At 34.6% G+C, this 7,503-nt stretch overlaps 1 long non-coding RNA gene across 1 annotated transcript in view; it reads left to right on the forward strand.

Moving 5' to 3' along the window:
- The window catches only part of LOC130544477 (uncharacterized), a 163,110-nt gene extending 157,049 nt beyond the window's left edge, over positions 1-6,061 (forward strand). Inside the window, exon 3 of the long non-coding RNA XR_008960772.1 lies at positions 6,018-6,061. This is a non-coding gene — a long non-coding RNA (uncharacterized LOC130544477). The remainder of the gene's footprint in view (positions 1-6,017) is intronic.
- The last annotated feature ends 1,442 nt before the right edge of the window (positions 6,062-7,503 follow it).

Raw genomic sequence — 7,503 nt, forward strand, 5'->3', positions numbered from 1 at the left:
TTCTTTCGAGTCATTCTTTCTCTTATCTCTGGGTCATTGCACATATGGTTTCTCCATGTTGAGCCGTTTACTCTCTTTCTGTTCACCTCTCAAAAACTTGGCTGATTTCCAAATATCTTTTAGATCTGAGGTTTGATTTCAGAAAGCCTTCCTCCAATTTCAGAGTTGGTACCACTGTTGTGGTTTCCTCTCTTACAGTATTCATGATATTGGTGTCTGTAACTGTCTACTTGTCTGTACCTTCAGTAAACTATAAGCTTTGCCTTGATAGGGACCATGTCCACATTGTTAATGACTACATCTTTGGCACCCTGTTCAGTGCAGGGCACATGATAACAACTGGTTCAGTCATTCACTCAATAAACGTTTTTAAAGCACCTCGTGTGAACCTGGGACACCTCTAAGATCTGGATATAAAACAGAGTATATTAGAGAGAGAGTCCTCTTGTGGAGTTCATATTCTAGAGGGTAGGTAGGGGCAGTATACCACTAAAACAATACATATATAATAGGTTAGATGGTGGCAACTGCTGTGAAGATGAATAAATCGGGGAAAGCAGAGTGAATGAGTGAATAAACGTGAAGAAGTTGGGCTTTTATGTTGACAATGTAACAAAATTTGAGAAACTTAATTTTTCTGGTCATTTAAACTGTTCATAGCAATTATTTTTTATAAAGAATGATTTACTTTTCAAAATAAATGACCAGCATTTGAAAGATCGTTGTTTAATCATCACCTATAAATGCCTTAAACCTCCTCCAACTCTACATTTTTTAGTGCAATAATTTACCAAGTAATGTTTCTAAGAATCTGTTAACTACCTTCATAGCCTTTCCTTCATTGTGTTTGAATAGTTCAGATTATTATTAAGTATAGGTTATGATAACTTAAAATAATAAAACCTAGAGAAAATTTATGAATATTTAAATTCCTCAGTCATATCTTTGAGCAAGTTGTCAGTTTAAAATTGTCTTTAAAATGATTTCTCAAAGTCAATTTTTCGTTTTCTTTCCAGAATCATGAATTATAAATTATAGTATAGAAGTACCTATGAGATAAGATTTAATAACAGGGAGTTCCAAACATCTTTGAAGTGGCTTTAAATTACCTTAATTTCAGCTTTTGAGTCCTGATACTTTCTTTTGTGAAACTAGATACAAGTACTATAATAAAGGAAAGAGGTTTTTGTTGTTATTTTTATGAGTACTAACTGACCTTTTAAAAAAGATACCAAAAACTTTCACTTCTTGTTCAAATTATAGTTATTTGGAAATACAATTTTCTAACCTGGCAGTAACATTTTGCTTCTCCTGTGTGTATTTGTTTTAAAATTTATGTATATTTTTATGGATTTTTAGTTTTATCTAGAAGGTCTACTTTTCCTTATAATATTAACAAAAAAATCTAATCTATAATATTTTCTTTTGTCATTTTACATAAAAAGTGGTAGAAAAATTGTACTTATTTAATCAACTATTTGGACTACTTATTACATGCCTAGCACTGTATGTTCATTATTCTCACTTAGTGGAATCACAATATAAGTAGAACTTTATTAAAAAATAGCAGCCAGATTTCCATCAAATTTTATCATTGAAATGAAAATCCCCTGGGTTTTTGGAAATCTTTCTGTACAACTAAGGTGAATTCTGTAGCTCAGAGACCTTAAAGGGTAGGGAAGAAAAAAGATATTTCTTCTATAGGGTAAATATGAATAAACTGGGGACCCCCCCTCAAAGTATCTAGACTTAACAGGACATGTTTGGTTAAGTATTTAGTTGGTTGGTAACATCTGAGAAGCATGATGCTAAGCTGACATTTTGCATTCTTCTACTCTTTTGAACAGTGAAGTTTTCAGGTATCTCCACTGTTTTTGCATTGTAATCTTAGGTTAGAATAAAACCCAAGTCTCTAAAATGTTCTGCTTGCCCAGCACACCTTGTCTGGGCCACTGGAACACATCAGGCTCAGTTCCACAAAGTGGATAATGGCAGTATGTGTTTGGTAGGCGGCCTCCCAAGATGACACCTGCTGATTTCCACCTCTTTGTATTCACATTTTTGAATAGTCCTCTGCCACACTCTACCAAGGTTGTCTGTGTGCGATCAATAGAAGTTAGCAAAAGTGATGGTATGTCACTTCCAAGATTAGGTGTAAAAGACTGAAGCTTCTGTTTTGAGATCTCTCTTTTTCTTGTACCACTTGCTTTAGGGAAAGTCATGATGTTGTATGAACAGCCTTATGGAGAGGACTATATGGTAACAACAACAACAACAAAAATTGAATCCTCCATCAGAAGTCACATCAGTGAACTTAGAAGTGGATTCTGAGCCCCTAGAACAGCAGCCCTGGCTGACTTTGCTGCAATCACACGAGATACTGAGCCAGAAACACCTACCTAAGCCCCACCTGAATTTCTGACCCTCATAAAGTATTGAGATAATATATGTATTTAACTTGTTACTAACTTGGGGCATATTTTGTTACATAGTAATAGATAACTAAAACACCTTTAAATTATTCAATTTTGTCTTTTGGTTTTATAAACTAGGTCAGGAGTTCAGCACAATGAATTTTCAGTAACTGAAATCTATTCTTAGAATGAACTCAGGAAAACTTAGACTTATCACTTTTCTGTGATGCAGAAAATACTTGTCATCTTATTTTTTCGGCCTTCCTTTCTCTTAAATCTCTTAAAAACATATCTTCAAAGAAGGGAGGGAAGAAGAGAGGAAATGAAGAGGGGTTGACGGGGAACATAGTGAGTGCTAGCTATTTTTCTGGCTTGTGCTAGATAACCCATTTACTCTTGTCCACAATGTCAATAATCCTTGCCAACCCTCTTTTTACTTACAGAAGTTAGATGATATTTTGCAGCTAAAACATTTCACAACTGCAAAAGAAAGAAACTGGGTCATTTTCTTACACTATACACAAAAATAAATTCAAAATGGATTAAAAACCTAAATATGAGACCTAAAACCATAAAAATCCTAGAAGTGAACACAGGCAATAACTTCTCTGACATTGGCCATAGTAGCATTTTTCTAGATATGTCTCCTGAGGCAATGGAAACAAAACAAAAATGAACTTTTGGGACTACATCAAAATAATAAGCTTCTGCACAGTGAAAGAAACAATCCACAAAACTAAGATGCAACCTACAGAATGGGAGAAGATATTTGCAAATGACATATCCAACAAAGGGTTAGTGTCCAAAGTATATAAAGAACTTATAAAGCTCAACATCCAAAAAACAAATAATCTAAATGGACAGAAGTTATGAACAGACATTTCTTGAAAGAAGACATACAGATAGTCAACAGACACATGGAAAGATATTTATCATCATTCATTATCAGGGAAATGCAAATTGAAACTATAATGAATCATTGTAATTCACCTGCCTGAATGGCTAAACTCAACAACACAAGAAACAACAGGTAGTGGCAAGGATGTGGAGAAAAGGGAACACTTGTGCACTATTGGTAAAATGCAAACTGGTGCAGCAACTGTGGAAAATAGTATGGAGGTTCCTCAAAGAATTATAAATAGAGCTACCCTATGATCCAGCCATCACACTACTGGGTATTTACCTCAAGAATACAAAAACGTTAATTCAGAGGGATACGTGCACCCATATGTTTGTAGCAGCACTGTTTACAATAGCCAAATTATGGAAGCAGCCCAAGTATTCATCGACTGATGAATGGATAAAGAAGAACTCGTATGTATTTACAATGGAATATTAGTTAGCCATAAAAAAGAGTAAAATCTTGCCATTTGCAATGACATGGATGGAATTAGAGAATATTATGCTAAGGGAAATAGGTCAAAGACAAATACCATATGATTTCACTCATATGTGGAATTTAAGAAACAAAACAAATGAGCAAAGGGAAAGAGAGATAGACATACCAAGAAACACACTCTTAATTATAGAGAACAAACAGATGGTTACCAGAGGAGAGTGGGTTAAATATGTGATGGGGACTAAGGAGTGCACTTGTTGTGATGAGTACCAGGTGATGTATGGAAGTACTGAATCACTTTACTGTACACCTGAAACTATATAACACTGTTATGTTAACTAATTGGAAGTAAAATAAAAACTGAAGAAAAAAATTTCACAACCAGAATTCAAATATGGGTATGCTTGACTCCAATGACTGATTTTACATTATACAAAGCTACCAACTACAAACATAGAAAACTTAAGTCCATAATGTAGGGATACTATTTTTTTCCAGTTCGGTTGGAACCTCTGTTAAACTGTTTGGGGAGTCTATTCTAAAGGGAGGAAAAAATCTCTATATTGACAGATTTGTTGTAAGGATAAAATGAGAAGGCAAGTGCGAACAAAGCTTTCTCAACTGCAAAGAAACATGCAATATAAGACCTGGTATGATTTTTATAGGTCTTGGGGTAGATGGTCGATATATATTTGTTCATAGACAAAACTGCTGAACAGAGTGAATTTTGTCCTTTTGTATACAAAATGAGTTTTAATACGCATTAGCTTCCTCGTCTGTACATTTCTACAACAGCATGGATTTCTATACATATTTCTGATATACGCTTATTTCTTGCATGTAGAATCTTTTTAAAAAGATTTTATTTATTTATTTGAGAGAGTGAGCAAGAGAGAGAGCACAGGAGCAGGGCCACAGGGAGAGGGAGAAGCAGACTCCCCAGCTGAGCAGAGAGCCCAGTGCGGGGCTGGATCTGGGGACCCTGGGATCATGAACTGAGCAGATGCGTAATGACTGAGTCATGCAGGCACCCCTAGAATCTATTTTTGAAAGATTTCTACATGTATACAATTATGAGAGAAAAATAATCCTTAAGGTATAGTATAAGAATATTAGCTGAACTGCACATTATGTGAAATGGAAATATATAGGTGAAGCAATTTTAAATTACTGAAAATATATGTATTAATGCCAATTTTGATTATCTTATATAGCAATTTGATTTAGATGTGTGTGTATCATTTTTGACTGCTTGAAGTTAGCTGAGACATGACCAATGTGCATTTCTGTGAATGGTTTTCTTCAATTAATACCAAGATAGATTTGCCATTGTTCCTTTCAACTGAATGTGTTGTTGGTGACATGTTTATACTTTAGTCCTGTTTGTTGCTTTACTAATGTAAATTCTAAAAGCAGTCATACTTACTGACAAAGTTTAGTAACTTATGTTTCTAGCTAATTAAGTAAGTGAACAACTGAGTAATTCTACGTGCAACCTCTTGGTTTCTCATAAGGAAATGAAGATTCAAGTGAAAACCCTGGGAATGGAGGATTGGCTAGCCCTCAGCGCTCACTTCTGTAATTTTGATGGGTCATGATTAGATTTCAGTATCTTTATATGTCATAGAAATAGTTAAAGATTACTTTGGCAATTATTTTGAGTTCCATGATGTAAAAGACCAGAAATGTATTTTGTATTATTTTCTACACATAATGAGTTGAGACTAGAGCCTGAGCAGCTGGCTTGTTAAGGTTTCTAACATGGGTTTCAGGGCAATGTTCATATTTGTGGTCTTTCAAAGAATGGGAAAGGGTGATTAAAAGGAAACTGTATAGAAGTAGGATTGTGTTGGTTACATATTTATTACACTCTTAGTACATAAATTAGAAACCAATAAATAATTGTTAAATTTATAAGTGAATTAATGAAGCTAGAGAGGCAATTGTGTGCCAGTCATTTGAGTTATGATGAGGCTTTTGAATTTTATCCTGACCAGATTAGAGAACCACTGAAGGGTCTTAAAGAGGAGATGATGGGTGGACAAATTTTGGATCATAGAAAGATTATCTGATGGCAAAAGGATTAAATGGAGGCAATAAGACTAACTAGATGGCTGATCTAGGCAAGAGATGTTAGTTTGTTAATAAGAATGGTTAGAGTGGGCTGCAATTCTGAACATATTAATTAGAAAGGCATTTGGCTGCAAGTAATGTAAAATCCAGCTTACAGTGATACATGTCTGGTTTATTTTTTTCACAAACAGATGCCTGGAAGTAGATGGTGGCTAGTGTTGGTTCAGGAACTCAGTAAGGTAAGGACCAGTGTTTTTGTCATTCTTTGGGAAATCTCATACTTATTGCCTCTTGAATAGTAATAAAAAAAAAGATGCAGGATAATGGCTGAAAGGAAGAAGTTTGTACTAGGTACATGTGTTCTGTTTTATCATGAACAGAAAAGCTTTTCCAGACACTTCTTCAGCAGACTTTCTTTTAAGTCTTTTAATCCAGAGGCGGATCCCATAGCCATCCTGGCTTCAAGAGAGATTGGGAAATCAGGGCAAAACATCATTATGATTGATTATCATGATTCATAACTGGGGTGCTATATAGTTGCTTCCCTAAAAAATCATGATTCTGTTAGCAAAGTGAAGGCGAGAATGGATACCCTCAAGATAATCAACAGTATCTTCTGAAGTTAGCTATTTTGACTTGAGTGGCACCGTGAAATAGCTTTCTGTGGCTCTCTGTGCTTGGGTGTAAATATGCTGCTTCATCAGCTGACTCATTCATGAGTGTTTATGATAGCCCTAGTTAGTGACTATGTAACCTGAAGGAATGGGCAAATTCAATTAAAAAATAAAGCTTCTCAAGCAATTTAATTTTCCTTATCTTCTATTTTTATTTATAGCATCCACACAGACAACATGTACCCACCAAAGCATCTCTGTCTTTAGCCAGGCTGCTGTAGAGCTTTTTTGTTCCATGGTGATAAAATGTATGATTTTCATTTCAATTAGAAGGAACTGAAATATAAATGTTAGAACTAGAATGCCAAAGGACACCCTACCACTGACTTGCATTTACATTTTTTTTTATTATCCAGGTATTTTATGATTTTAAACTTTTTTCATCAAGGCAGTGGATTTTTCTTGTAGGAACAGTTCCTCGATAGGAGTGAAATCATATGATGATGCAGCCTCGCACAATGCGCTTCAGTCCTTTGGCAGTTAACTGCTGAGAAAGGACATTAACTCCAGGGAGCCTTCATCAGGCTTGAAGTGCTTTGGCATCTGGCATGTTAATCAGGGATTTTTGTAAAGTCAGTGAAAACAAAGTATCTGCTATGTATTTTTAATTTGTTTAAGAAAATTGAATACCATGGCCCTTAAGTGTTACCAATTTAGCAATTGAATAACAGTAATCAAGCTCTCTGTCTGTTGAATTGAAGGTACTTTTGTGTTTCTCTAAGATGTATAGAAAAGTTCTTGCTTCTTGCTACTGTGCAATAAATTCTACTTAATTTATCTTTAATGGGAAATTGAATGTCTTAAGCAGTTTTGTTGTGCAGTAATTTTTTTGGATGGAAGGTACAAAATATGCACCTAAAATACATAATCAGAAAAAAGAAAAGCTTACTATCTTAGCCAGTAGAGTTAAATTTATGCCACATTTCTACTATGTTTTCTATTTTCATATTTTATATTTATATATCATATACTTTTACTGTTACATACTATAAATGAATACTAA

The sequence above is a fragment of the Ursus arctos genome, unplaced genomic scaffold, assembly GCF_023065955.2.
Source record: "Ursus arctos isolate Adak ecotype North America unplaced genomic scaffold, UrsArc2.0 scaffold_21, whole genome shotgun sequence".
Lineage (NCBI taxonomy): Eukaryota > Metazoa > Chordata > Mammalia > Carnivora > Ursidae > Ursus > Ursus arctos.